This window comes from Oxyura jamaicensis, chromosome 6, assembly GCF_011077185.1.
Source record: "Oxyura jamaicensis isolate SHBP4307 breed ruddy duck chromosome 6, BPBGC_Ojam_1.0, whole genome shotgun sequence".
Lineage (NCBI taxonomy): Eukaryota > Metazoa > Chordata > Aves > Anseriformes > Anatidae > Oxyura > Oxyura jamaicensis.
Window position 1 is genome coordinate 19,950,078 of NC_048898.1, and position 15,392 is coordinate 19,965,469.

The following is a 15,392-nucleotide window of genomic DNA, read 5'->3' on the forward strand; positions in this document are numbered from 1 at the left end:
AATATTTTGGACGGGGAATCTAAAATACACTTAAAAATCTGCTAATGGAGATTTTACTGATAATAATAATAATAAAAAAGAGATCAGCAGACTGTGTAGCATTCTCTCTCATCTTTTAAAATACCTACCCACTCACAGGCTGCCTCAAGACTTCATTGAGGTTTTGTAAAAGTTTCTAAATTAAAAGCAAACTTGTTTGAAACACAGAATAGTGAAAACTGAAAAAAAATCCCATTTTTAAATTTTATCTTATACAATCTCTCTTATTTAGTGCTTGCACCACTCTTTACATGAAGCAAGAGCTTTACAAGAGCAACAATGTCATAAATACAGCTTTCCTAAATGTTTTTCAAATACATGTATGACCATAGTGTACCTTAAGCAACAAAAAGCAAATTGAATATTTTATATTCATATAATTTATTTAGAATAAATTTTATTATTTATATTCATCTCATTTATAAAGTTGTTAAATGAAGGTTTGTCATACTTAAGATCCACTCCATGGACCTTATTCTTCTAAATAGAAATGGGATATGGACTGGTTGACCTACATGCTATCATAAAGCCTGTAAAAAGATAAAAGGGACTGACCAAACTCTTCCACCTGGTCTCAAAGCATGGGAAAAGACCTGGCTCCCTAACTGTACCTCTTAAGTTGGAAATAAAAACAAGAAAAACTTTCGCCCACCTTTTCAGTGAAAGTGGAGGAGTACTTCACCAGAACCTGCCTGAAAGGATCCTTGAATACCTTTTAAATACCATAAAAATACCTACCCTCTACCCCACAAGAACATTAGAAAAATGTACGTACCTTTCCCTCCCCTTATTGCCTCCCTCCTTCCCCCCCCTTTTTTTTTAATTCTCTTGGCCTCATTCATGCCAGAATTTACTTGTATTTTTCCTTTGGCTGACCACCATTCCAATCAGGTTGGGATTTTTTTATTTTATTTTTTTTAATGTAATATGGTAGGAGTCATTCAGCATGTCACAGGAAGAAGAAAACAATATGTGGAAAACACTTTAAAAAATTGACAGGAAAGGATCTTTTCAAAGCAACTGCAGACACCAATGTCTGTCGAACCCTTTGAAGTACTGTGGGCCTTTTAGGGTAAATAATCACATAAAACCTTTTAGACAAAGTAAAAGTCAGCACAAAATGAAATAATGTAGCATACGTGTCTCTGAAAGAATACAGGACCATATGAAGATATATAAACTGTAGCCAAGTTGGCAATGTTCCACTGAAGGAGAGCTCCCCAACCAGTGAAACAGTTAAAAGTGGGGTGAGCTGGTACATGCTGTTCCTTCATGAAGTATTTGAGGCAGAAAAGTGCCAAAGAAGCTTAGTTCAGAGATAAGCTGTGTTATAGAAAGGTGGGAAATATATATATATATATATTGTAATTTGTAATTTTTGTACAACTGTAAATTTTGCAAATAACGTGAGTTCTTTCTTCTAGATTTTTAAATGTTATTTATCTTTGAATGTTAAGAAATAAACTAGTTACAAGAGTAGTAACAGAGCCATCTCCATCTTGTTTGCGCACCATGACTGAACTAATAACGCTTCAGAGCTGGGAACTCGGCACAGCACGGTGCAGGCACCTGAACCAGCACTGTGGGACCAGGGGAGCGCTGAAGCATAGCATTACCTGCTTTTTCCATTGTGTCATATTTCAGCTCTCTCCTTGCCATTACATTAGCTAATGGAAATAGAACGGTACATAACTTGGTGATGACAATTCCACTTCACACGCATTGTATAGAATGAATTTCGGTAATTTATTTCTTTCAGACTATAAGCACTAACTTTCTTTTATTTAATCCAATCTGTAGTAAGTTTTAGTATAAAGAACAGCGTGAAGTACTTTCTTTTTTTTTCCTGATATGCTAAGAATAAGCTTAGAAAAAAATAAAGTGAATATACTAGGTTTCTTCAGTCTAAAGAAAAAAATGAAGCAGTCACAATATCTGTCTTCCAGTGTATAACAGGATGCTAGATTCCTCCATGTATATTAAAATGGAGAATAAAAATTATCCCCCCAAAATAACAGTAGTTCTTTAACATAATCCATATACAATGACCACTCTGCTGCTTGTCAGGCCTGTCTGCGTGAGAAGAGCAGTATTTGAACACTGGCCACATGTTCTTTACCATATTTGACTAACTCAGGTTTTTCAAATACTCCTCAAGTCTACACTCACATCCACTAGCAATCTAAGATCTTTAAAAGCACAGCTTTCTGTATAAAACTGCTTCATGAACCTGTGCCTCAAACTGCTGGAAAGACGCAGTTTTGATCTGCAGGCAGCAGAACCTGAAGGCTGCTCTGCGACATGAGCCTGGGGGCTCCGAAAGGCCACTCCAGTCTCACCCGCCATGTCAGCACAGACACACAGCAACATCTAGTCTTTTTGCAAAGACCAGGTCAGACAGACTACAATTTGCAGTAACGCATGAGCTTCAGTAAGGCGTATCAGAGTATCTGAATAATAAATATTTTTAAACCTTTAGAATTAATATTGAAATTTGGGGAAATGGGTTACTTTTCTGTGTTTTCTTTCCTAGCAACAGTAAGAACCAGTTCATTAGTCACACACCAAAGCCAAGTTTACAACTTCATTTTGCCTTTGAAATAACAAAGGAACTCGGTTTCCACATTTTTTCTGTTTACTTGTGACTACAGAAATATCCACCAATGCCAATTAAAAGTGATAACACAGCATAACACAGAAATTTAAAATGTTAATAGAAGCTGCTTTCTAAATATATCAAATTCCCAAGAAAATTGTATGAATAGTTTTATCCACCAGGTGGCATAGGCCTCATACTTTGCTTCTAATAAAGTCAACTTCAGTGATATGCATGAAAATCAGACCTTTCCAATTTCTTCTCTTCTAATGTAAAATTTCAATAACAGTTTAGAAATTATACACTTTTAGACAAAATAAAAGACATGCTGTAGCCAAGGTACTGAATAATCATGAGTTTTCACACTTAAACTCCACAGTCATAAGCTGTTTTGAAACCTCAGCTTTTTCTCTCCAAGCAAGGAGATGCTAATACAGTTCTACCAGGAAAGTTATACTTGCAAAACTATCCTTGCAGAGATGTGGTTCAGCATAAAGATGGTAGAAGAACATATACTACTATACTACTAGTTTGTCCAAATTCTCTAATTAAACAAGTTGTATTGTCAAAGGACTACAGCAAAACAAAGATTTTATTGTTATGGATATCATACTCAAAATTACTTGTGATCTGGATATTTACTCCTATCTGTGTGTGCATGCAAATATATATACATATGTATATACACATGCAAACCAGATCTAACTGGGAAACAGTGATGACAGTTATGCAGATATTGTAGCCAAACAGAAATAAGTATGGTCAACATTTTCAGACAGTGTTTCAGTAGAATGTAGGCCCATCTTTTTCTCAAATTGGCCTTCTAAAATCCCTAAGAGTCCTAAATGTTCCTGGTCTGAATATGAAGCATACCAGGCATCCAGCACCTCTAAAATCATGGTTTTGTCCAGTAAGTTAATCATAAATCTTTAGTGTCCAGTTTCAATGCCTGTATTTAAAAACGTTAGCTGTAGCTTTTTTGAATAGTACACGAAAGTATGCATTCTACCTTCCAAAAAGTATATTGAAAATTAAAAAGCTTTTCACATCATCACCCTGCTGTTTTGGGGATCAACTCCGATAAAGATTAGTTCATAACCGCCTTGCTTTCATTGACTGCCTAACGTTGGTCAGATCACTTGTACCTGTCCATGGTATTTGGCGATGACAAAGACCCCATGTTAGACATCATGCCAACAGCTGGTTGGACAGTAACAACTTGCACTGTCAAACGTCTGAACCAATGATCTATAAAGTCTCATGGTCCTAGAGCCATTTGATCCAGCAAGACTTAATTGACTTTTGCAAGAACTTGCATTTGGCAGGAAAGACAAAACAGAATTGCTTTTATGTCCTTTATTCTTAGCTAAGTCTTCCGGAGGATCAACAGTTAGATGATGTGTTAACAGACTAACTAATAAGGAGAACCTCTTATTACAAAAGAGCAGATAAAGAAAAACAGGTAATGTTTTTCAGTAAGTGCTTGCTTTGTAGTAGAGACAGATTTCAGCGGCTTGTTTACAATGCATGCTTGCTTATGCAATGTGCAAAGTTAAACATCAGAAAAGAATAAAGAAATTAAGACTGCTGGATGCTCAGTGGCAACACCACCCTGACACATTAAAGAAACAGTGTAGTTTCAATTTTCCCTTTTAAAATGCATTAAGCCCTGATAAGTCATAACTTTATGGACTTTTCTTCTTGCAAGAAGGAAAAAAAAAAAAAAAAAATAGCCTCCAGAATGAAGCAAGTACATAAAAGGGGGGGAAAAAGCCTTTCAGTGTTAGACAATAATGACTAATCTATCCTATAGAAATATGCTCCAACCAATTATTTCTTGTTAGATGGCAGTTGCCATAAATTATTCATTTTCTCACAAATGGTAAGTAACCTTGACAATTCATTAGGAAGCTGCCCCCTAGTCTCAACGAGTCTTGAAGACATTCAAACCTTAACACTGTGGCCTTGCAATGTGGCAAGGGTTTTTGTTTGTTTGTTTTTCCAGAAATAAACATCTAGAAAACTTGAACTTGTTTTCCTATCCTGCAGGCTTACTGTGCCATCCAGCCTGTGCTCACTTAGCAGCTGTGCGTGCTCCTGAGCCCTGATACAGCTGACAGAGGGACAAGCAGCCCAGACAGAAGCTCAAAGGATGCGTTTCATACAAGCCTAAGAGGTAAGAAGCTGATGGGTGGAAAATAGTTTCCTTTCCCCCTTTTAAACCTGGACATTAGATGGTGGCTCTAAAAGGTTGGTGAGCCCCCAGTAATAACACTACTCAGATCCGTACTTTCAGCAAACCAAAGTTTTAGCAGGATTGGACCGTGGGCTCAAAGGCCCCCAGGCTATTCACAGTGTTGAAAGAAATCAACACATTTGACAAGAGGGCCATGGGGCAGAAGGCAGCAGTTCAATCGCATCTCAGTTGAAAATTACAATATTTGATCTAACTAAATTGTGCGTCCAGCCATGGGTTTGCAAACTGCGGTGCATATACTTTAAATGTCACCTCAGCAGCCAAACAACTCTTCCTGCACACATATGTCAAGTGCTGCTATTTGTTACCACAATAATGGTAATATATCAGCATGGTGAATTTGGGATCTCTGCCCCAAATTGGCATCATGGGAGAGAGATGGAAGTCTAAGCTTCTGGAATGCATGGAGACTCAAGATATCAAATAGAAGCGTTGAATTTTCTGATATGCCTCTTTTTAGTCTTTTAAGGATCTTTGTTATTCTAAGTTTTCAAAAATTAAGTTTATTTTTACCATAAAGAGATTGTTTATTTAACAGACAAGAATTTTAAACTATTTTTTCTCAGACACAATATTTTGAAGCTCACTTGCTCATCTTGCAGAATTTAATTCTTTAAACCAACAACCATTTTTTAGGAAGTCCATTATTTTCATCAGATACTTTCCATAGGAGAAAACACTGCTGGGGGGGGGGAGGGGGGGGGAGAATAAATTAAAAAATAAAAAAGGCAACACCATGAATTATCATATAATGAAAAGCCCCAAAAGTTAGCAATATAGCCCAAATGAGCCTTGCCACACACACTTGGCCTTGTCACTCCAAGCCTTGACAGAGTGCCTCGGTCCATAATGGTTTAGAAATCAAATGATGACTAACAATCTCTCACCAATTTATTTTAATTTTCCTAGCACTTCTGCAAGCACAACCGTTGTACTTAACCATCAGAGTAGTACTAGCACTAGTTTATATAAGTTTATTTCCATAGAAAACCTGTGAAATGTTTATTTCTTGTTAGGTAGGTTTATTTCTTGTTAGGTTGAAAGGTAGGTTTGGAAATAGGATTTTGTTGTTGTTGTTTTTCTCTCTACACTTTTAAAGTCCCAAAACTCAAAGGACTCTTTGTGAACAGTGTCTTTTATTTTCCTTCCAAGTTCTTCATAGAACACTGGCTCCTTCTCACTAGTTCTTTCAGTTAACTATCTTTTATATCTCATTAGCAAATTCTGTCCAGTACTGTTAAATCAGTCTCCACTTCTTTTACTTAATGAAAAAGTTTTCTTCCTTTTTTTGTTCTCTTCCATCCACTGAGTCACAACCACATGGGTATTTCCTGTGAATCTGCTTTCATCTTGGCTGTTGTTTTGCTTAGGTATCTTGGCAAACTAGAGAAATTAAAATTAGGAAGTATCAGAGGAATCTGATCATTAATGCTTAATATAATGTTTAATATAAAGACTAATGGACTTCTTGATGAGTACAACAGGAAAAAGAAGCGACAAATTTACTATTCTCTAGAATAGTATGATGAAATGGACATTTAACTTCAGCCAAGAACACCAATTCTTTTGGAAAGCCAATCCCAGTCTAAAAGTGTAATACTACAACCATGTGCACATCAGTTGGCCAATATGAAGTTTAAACCCTGTTTAGTAAACTTCAGAGGGGAAAAAATACATAGAAAAGAAGAGGAGAAGTGCTGAAACAAATTTACTATCCAGAAGGGTGTTTATAACTCATTTAAAGGTACTGAGGAAAGATGTCTGAAGCCAGGACAAGAGAGCTGCTATCTGGACATGGAGTAACTTCACCATGAACAAAAAGAAACAAAGTGTATTGTACAAGCCAGTTCTAATAGAAAGGTAATATCCCAACTCTTGCCCCATCTTTATTGGTAGAACTGCCCTGCTTTATTCTACAAAAAATTATGTACAAATTCAGTTCTAGAATTCAAAGGAAAAAAAATACAAAAGCAAATATATTTCTCCCTACAAATCAGTCTAATAAACTGGGGGGGGAAGGGGGGAGGAAAAACAATTATTTTGTAATGGTCAAATGGTCAGGTCATTATATAGATTAGATAAATCAAAATATTCCCATATGAAAAAAAAAAAAAAAAAAAAAAAAAAAAAAAAAACTTGGCACTGCCTGAAAAAAATTCAGTCTCACACACCCAAATTCCCCACACAAGCTTGCTGTTTCTGATGATGGATTAATTTTCCGGTATCAAAAGAGCTCCTTGTGTATCAAAAGCTTTGTGATCTGTGAAAGATCTTCTAGATACAGCAAACAAAACTTCATCTTCTGAATGTCACTGGAACTTTTCTCATAAGTTGGACACCTCTGAAAGTTAAGGCTGTTTTAATTCCCCATCATTTTATAAAGGTAATTTTAATTCTAAAACAAACCATTGATGCATTTTATATCCTCGATAGCTGAACCACTGGGAGGAAAAACAGGAAACAGCTGGTCAGAGCTAAAGTGCGATGAGAAATGTGTTCAAAACTAAAAAATGAGTCAAAAATTATCATCATTTACAAAGGTTGGATTTCCAGTCTTTCCAGACCAATGGCACAGAAACAATGTGCCAGTTAAACTTAATATGGAATGATTCACAAATGCCTGTTAATGAGAAAACCTAAAGAACTTCACTGCTCAAAGGAAAGTTCAACCTGCTGGTTAAAGTAAAAAACAAAAACAAACTTATATTTCTGAACTGCTGGAGAACTGAGAAAATTGATATATTGCCATTTTAAATATGATCCATGCTATACTTCCCGCTTGTTGGTAACCTCTACATATCATTTATACAGATACAGCTGTTGGGTGACTTGGTGCCAGCAGAGACCAAAGCCTCCTTCACACTCATGGCAAACCATGAGATGTCAAAGAAATGCTCATGTACCATCGAAGTACAATATCTTCTGATTCTCCCTTCTTTTGTATTGTAAGTTTCAAAAGGACTTGTAGGTGAGCCAGAATACAAGTAAATTTCAAAACAGGGAGCCATTCTGAATGTTTATAAATTTTCCCCTTTAGGAACACATAATTTACATTTAAAACACAATTCACCCAGTGCAATTCTCAGACTGTAAACAATAGAATGGAAGTCCAATGGTATGGTTCCCACTGCAACTGTAACGTGCTTATATAGACTGAAATACCTGACATATGCACAGGGTCAGGACCATAACTGCACCAGGTTTGGAGCATGATGCTCTAGGTCTGCAAAGTTACTCAAATTCCTAGTTTAAAACAGAAAAGATTGATGACTTGTCTCTTAGGGGCCTTTTTCTTGATCCATCTCACAACAATATTTAAAACAATTCTCCACACCTCAGATACTTCCTTAGGTTCTAGCTGAAAAACAAACTATTCAGAACAATCATTTAGACCTTTACTCAGCCTGCAAGTATTTCAGCGTTGATTGGCTTCATACTAAAAAATAACAACAATAACCGTGTTTTTTCTTTGCTTTTATGCATGTATCTCAAATTACCAAATATTAAAAGTTGGAATGAATTAGAAAAAAAAAACACGTTTTTGTTTTTTAACTACTGGAAACAGAATACATCACTTCTGCAGACTACAGTGCGGCACAACTACCTAAGCTTGTTGAGATAAAAGAAAATTTAGCCACATCAGGGAAGTGCCTGGGAGCAATACGTCTCCTCCAGCACCTGAGTGAACTCATTAACAACTAACTGCCTCTAAGTCTGCAGAGCAGATAAGATCTTTAAGGGTTGTAAAACAGCGAGGACAACAGATCTGAATCCAGAAGAAAGGCTTCCAAGCAGTGTGGTAACATGAACAGTAAATAGCTATGTGCAATGGAAGAGTACTGAAAGAGGTTTTATATACCAAGTTAATAACTGCAGCTTCCACAATTCATCTTCAATATTCATATAAACAACTTTGTCGTTGTTGTTGTTTAAAACTTATATAAGTTTTGCTTCATATAAGTTTGGTGTATGTCCTGTTCTTAAAGTATTTGATGCAAAATTATGGATCCCATGAAACCAATAGCTCCATTTTTAACATGCTTCTTTTACTCCCTTCAAGTCAGCTTACATCCATAGTAGATTTTAAATCAATTTCAATATGACCAGGATTTCACCCATTCTCTAATACTTGAAGGGAATTCCTGAACTCTAAGAATTAAAATTGCTGTAACATGAAACTAGTGCCGTCAATAATAATCCTTTGTTTTGCCCATGTTTTACTAATGAAGTAAAACTGATGATTGCTTGAAAACAATTTTTAGTGTCAGGAGAATAAAATCACAAAAATCATGGAGACTATAAGAATCACCTCTAATCATCTTAAAAGAAGCTCACGTTATTTTATTATGGAATTGAAGTCCAAATTTTGGCAAAAATCTGCAGATATTACAGTTACTGGAAATGCTAAGGGAAAAAAAGAAAAAGCTTTTATTTTCACAGGAGTTAAATTATTCAGAGTCCTGCCACAAATGATTTCAATGTAAAATCTTTTTTTTTTTTTTTTTTTTTTTTTTGCTACTACTGCACGTTCCATTCTGTGATGGCACACTTATCTGTAGGAATCTATTTATTATGCTAAGGAAATCATAACTTCATACAGCAACAGTTATGACTACAGAGATGAAAAGATTTCTGAATCTTATACAAATGGGAAGACAAGAATAACATCTGTAAGTAAGAACAATCACAAGCCAATCCAACGTATTTTCTTCTCTCAGCTAGGCGATTGACGAGTGCATTTCAAAAATGAGGCTTCAATCTCAGCTCAAAAATGACTGCATCCAGTTACAGTTTCAAAATATTAAAAATGGATACCATCACACAATTCGCAGCACTGAGGCACGTTTTGCAGAAAGGGAACAGCTCTTAATTAGACAATTTTTGAGTGAAATTATTAGAAGGAAAAAAATGTAGTTACAAATGTGAGGGCTGAATTTTTGTTTCCAGCACTGCCCCACTTCCGACATTCCTGCAGAAAGCTGTGTGCTGTTTCACTGCCCTGAGTCACCCCAGATCCAGCTGCTGCACTGAAGTCATTGGCTCTGCTTGCTGTGGGAGCACCCTCGGAGCTTTCCTACCCCTTCACAATGCAGCTCATATGTCTTTGGATAGTACCTGACAGCTGGATTACGTTCAGTTTTTATTCCTTTTTTAAGCTGTCACCAGTCTGTGTTTTCAGCCAAAATTCTGTGTCTAGGGGCTCATAACTATACAATATCAAATCATTTTTCATAAATAAATCAAATACCCTTACATCTCATGGAAGATGCCTTAAATATTGTGGCAAGTATCATTTTACAACAAAGTTTTCTTGAAATTTCGTAACAATAAGTTATATGCCTACCAATTACTGTCAACTCAAGCTTATTCTATTTTAGAAAACTTTTTAAAATGTCCCAGAAGACTGTACAAAAGGAAGATAAATTAAAATATAAATGAAACCTCCTAAGTTCAGATTTTAATTTTTCACTTGCCAGAGTGATCTTTTTATGTCACTGCTTTTATTCAAGCATACCAGAGTTAGCAACCCAAACTTTTCAACAATTCATATATGTAATGGAGATAAGTTAGTTTCACCTGAGAAAGAATTCAGAACAGTGTCCAACCTTAACACTCTAACACTCTAAAACGAACTCTTTAATGTGCTGCAGGGAGATTTTCTAAAACAGATCTTCATGCTTCTTTACAGTTGGTGAGCAATCACTAGAAGGAAAGTCAGAAAATGTGGAAAAACTGAAGGCATAATACATTGCTCTTGCCAAGACTCCCACACTATTGGCTCTGAATACTTAAGTGTGCTCACAGCTAAAACTTATTGTTCATCATTTGGCCCCAAATTGTTAAAGCTATAAGTCAACTACAAAATGACACAAACTACCTAGAGATTTATCTCTAACTCTATCATGCATTATGGTAATAACATTGACTACTTCTACAGACAGAGGCTAAATTTCCTATTTTTAAAGCTAGCCTATAAAACTGAAGTAACTCAACCCAAAGCAAATATAAGTATAGAGCTCCATTTAACAAAGTTCAATATATTTTTACAGCACTTACTGAAAGGAAAACATAATTTCTTGCCTATTTGGCTTCTCTTTTGCTTCCCTGAATTTTTTTTCCAAACAGCCAATTTTGCTCACTTTTTTTTCTTTAAACAAAAGACTAACACCCATGAAAGGAAAACACACACACAAAAAAAAAACACACACCTCAGGTCCAGAGAGCAAACAGCTCGTCCATATATGCTAACTACTTTAACATGTGAATATGAACATAAACCTTTAAGTTTAAAAACATACCAACACTAGTAACAGGCAAAATCCTTATGCACAGAGAAAAAATTGTCAGAGTGGAAGGGACCCCCAACAGCTTGCAGATTATTTGCTTCATGTCTATTTTTTTTTCTGTAAGTTCTTTTCAGTGTTGGACTAGAAGTTTTATTTCAAAATCAAAAACCAAAAAAATTAAAACCCCAAATCTGTCTGTCGTTTGCAATTACTGTGGATTATCTCTTTTATAGAATTATGAGTATAGCATAAACTTCAGTATAAAGAGCAGTGCTGCTTTTTAGGTATGCATGCAAACTGGGAGGGAGTCCATTTATAGAATTCCAACCTTTTACGTATGGAGCAAAAGAGAAAGGAAAAAGTAAAACAAGACTGTGGGATAACCACATAATCCTATCAGAATGATGCTATCATAGCAAACCAAGATCTGAAATTCCTACAAAAAAAAACAAATAAAAATATAGTGAAAATCTGTAAGGTGGTGGTGTTTTTTGTTGTTGTTGTTTTGGCTTTTTGCTGCTTTGTGGCTTGGGAAGCTCAGAGTCTGGCAGAATAACTTCACTAGTACAACTCCTACTCCTATCACCACGTGCCTTCATGTGGCCACGCTCACAAACTTTCAAAATCTATCAGTCATCTGAGTGAAACAGCAGGTTACAGATGACATTTCCATGACTGACGTGTTCATAGATGTTAGGTTCTACCAAGAGTTACTGCACTACCGACATTACTACACTAACATTTAGCTGACCAGAGTTAAGACAGCCAGCAGAATTCTTGCTTCTTAAAGCTCAAACTACTGGCATCAGGAATGTAATGACACAGCAAAGATGGCCCTGACGCCTACAAAATTAGCTTAGCTACAGAATTCAGCTATTACAGATTGCAACTATGTTGTTGCAGCTGTCATCTGGAGATCCTGGGGTCACCTACCTCTTGTTTGAAAGACTCACCCCAGTCTAGTAAGCTGCTCGAGTCTAACATCGTAGTCACTGGTGGACCCGGGTCCTTGAGTCATAGTGCATTGCAACCACCACAAAAGCAGCATATCAGCAACAACAAAAAAGAAGCTGACTTCAGCACTATGAACCTAACATCTCACAGATGCTGGTGGTTCAATGATTTTAGAAACTCTGGCTTCTAGGATTATACAGACTGCTAATATGATGCAGCTGAGGTGGTCGAAAGAAACAGCCAGGCCAAGCAAAGCTAACACCAATATTCATGCTCTCAGTATTTGCTTCTATGGCAAATTCTTCATATTTGGGACACCTTTATGATGAACTACTACTACTCATTCACTGTTTCAACACTGAAAAGCAGGTTTCTCAGAGTTCTAACAGTCATATTATGCACATAAGGGCAAGTCATATTACGCTTATAAGGGTAAGCCCTGAACTGTATACAGCTCCAAAAACTACTGCAAAATTCTCTTTTACGCAATGCATATATTAAGGTCAGAGCAAAGAGTTTAAGTCAGTGTATAAAATCTCTAAAAAGTAATCATTAAATATACATTACATATATATGTGTTTTCTATATAAGTCAAATCCTCATCTTGACATTCCTATGTAGAGAAAGAAAGAAAAAAAAAAGTAGCAAGGAAACAGTTCAGTGTCTTTCCTTTATTAGCACTAGAATTTTTATGTAAGGGATATGCAAAAATGAGACCCACATTTTCCTGCTTAAAACATAAAGGTCTCTATTGTTCCACGCTACACCAGCACTGCTATGAAAACTTAATTTCTCTGACTTTTTCCCCCCAAAAAGAAAAGAACTACTGTTCATTTAGCTGTTTCAAACAGAATGCATGCTCAAAGGGTGAGATAAGGGGAAAGAAAGAACAAATTACTACATTCATTTACTACTTTATCCTTCATTTGATTATTGGTATGAAAGCTTCCTACAAATGACCATAATTCATTGAATTATTTTAACCCACAGTGTATGTACAACAGGTTTGTGTATTTGTCACTTCCACTGAGTTAATTTCTATGTTTGTGTAAAAAAAAAAATAAATCTAAGGTTAATAATATAAGCCATAAATACAGCTATATTATTACAAAAAAAACACATGATATTAAGTAACAGAAAAAAATGCTAAGAATGCTTGATGCACATTATACATAGAGTAATCAAATACAGCAATTGGTAAGGAGGAAAATATTTGTAGTCACCACCTGAAAGAAAAAAAGCTAAGAAATATGCATACATAAACTTTTTCTGACAATAAAACATCCTCTGAATTGTAGTACACAGACTGCTTCACTGTACCTGTTTCTTTTGTTCATTCAGAGGCAGAATTTTTCCTATTTATGTTTTTATTCAGCAAGAATGTATTTATTTCTGCGTTTGTTTATATATCACATTATTATATATATTATATAATATCACATTATTATATGTATTATTATATCACATTATTACATATATTATTATACATCATTTATTTCTGAGTTCGTTTATGTATCACAGAAGTCTTCTAATTAAATCCCTCACACCCTAACATAATATGCATTCAGTATTACATGGCAGGGGTGTAAAGTGGTAAAAAATTCAAGCATATTAAAGGTAAGAAACTCAAGTCAAATTGGAAACGGCCAGTGAAGAAACCTAAACTCACCCTTACCTTTTCATACTTACTTAAAGAAAAGTTACCCTAGACCTCAGCTACAAAATATTTTTACTTTTTACTCCAAAAAAAAAGTTTATAACGAAAATATAAATATAGTAAGCTTATATCACATTAGGTAAATATGTGGCTCATCTTAATTCATTTGTGGAAGTATGACCATGCACCGTGCAGGGCACATGTTGTACCAGCAAGTTCAACATTTCCACCGTTTAGGACACTGACTATCACAAGAATGAACTGCACCATAAAGCTTTGCCACCTAGTACAAAAAAAAGGCATATATTTGTACACCTCTTCATTTGTCTATTTAAATGCAAAAATATTAGGTTTTGGATGAATATGAGGATATTACCAGAGGGAAAAACTGTCACGGAGCTCTTGTACTATCAAGTCCATTCTTCTGTTATCACTGACAAAATTTCACAGAACCCATTTAATCAATTTAACAAGTCCCACCATAGAAAGTAATTAATTTTTCCACCATTTCCATCCTACAGAAAGCTGTTGTAGTCTCATCACTAACTGATAGAAACTTCTCCCAATTCTCAACCTAAGTTTATTCAGAACCAGTTTATAAGCATGGTTGCTTATCTGACCACATACCATGGTTATCTTCCCCTCTCTAGACCTTATTCAAACGTTCTTATGCAGAAAAATCACACAGAATCCTCTTTTTTTGTTGTTAAGTGCAAGAAGCCTCTCCTCTTAATCCTCTTGAAACAGTTTCTCTCACTGTGATCATCCTGCTGGCCTTTCTTTCTCAGTAGTCACATTTCAGACTGATCCTTCTTGAGTATCAACAATCAAAACCCTCTTTTATAGATTCCACTGACAACTATTTCATTTGTACCACCACAGAAAATCTTTTACTATTTAAAATAATCTAATTAAGATGTGCTATGTCATTTCTACAATAATATCTAAGACATTTATTATTTCATTCTAATCTTTTTTTTGCATTATCTTAAGAAAATTAGAATTAGGCCTGTAATAGCACATTTATAATAGTTGAATAACATTTAATAAATTTATTTCTCAAATTCTTTGCAAGTGTAGAAGGATTATAAATATCTGTAATTTGGTGAAAATACTACGCTTTCTTTTTCAAAGCAACAAAATTTGTCATTGTGATTCAATACTACCACATATCATTCTATACAATTCATTCCAGGGAATGCTTATAGTGTTAATATATTGATTTTTATAAACACATATACGCCATATATATTCAATATATATATATATTTATGCACATACATTATATATATATTTGTGCATATCTATATATTAAAACAGACATGTATAAATATAAATGTATATCATATTTTATATGTAAATTTATATTTATAAAATTTATAGAGAAATATCTGTATATAGGTATATTACACATTATTTATATAGAAACCTATCAAGTCAAATTTATACATACACGTGTAGAGAAAAACATATGCCTATAAACATTTTATACAAATATACATATGAACACGTGTATATATATGCACACACACATATGTATAAATTTTTGTATAAATATAGAATTATGCACTTTCCCCCATGCCAATATTAAACCAAGATGAG

The 15,392-nt window shown here is 35.0% G+C and overlaps 1 protein-coding gene across 9 annotated transcripts in view; it reads right to left on the reverse strand.

Moving 5' to 3' along the window:
* The window catches only part of PLCE1 (phospholipase C epsilon 1), a 155,021-nt gene that overhangs the window by 113,916 nt on the left and 25,713 nt on the right, over positions 1-15,392 (reverse strand). The gene's annotated exons all lie outside the window — the stretch shown is intronic.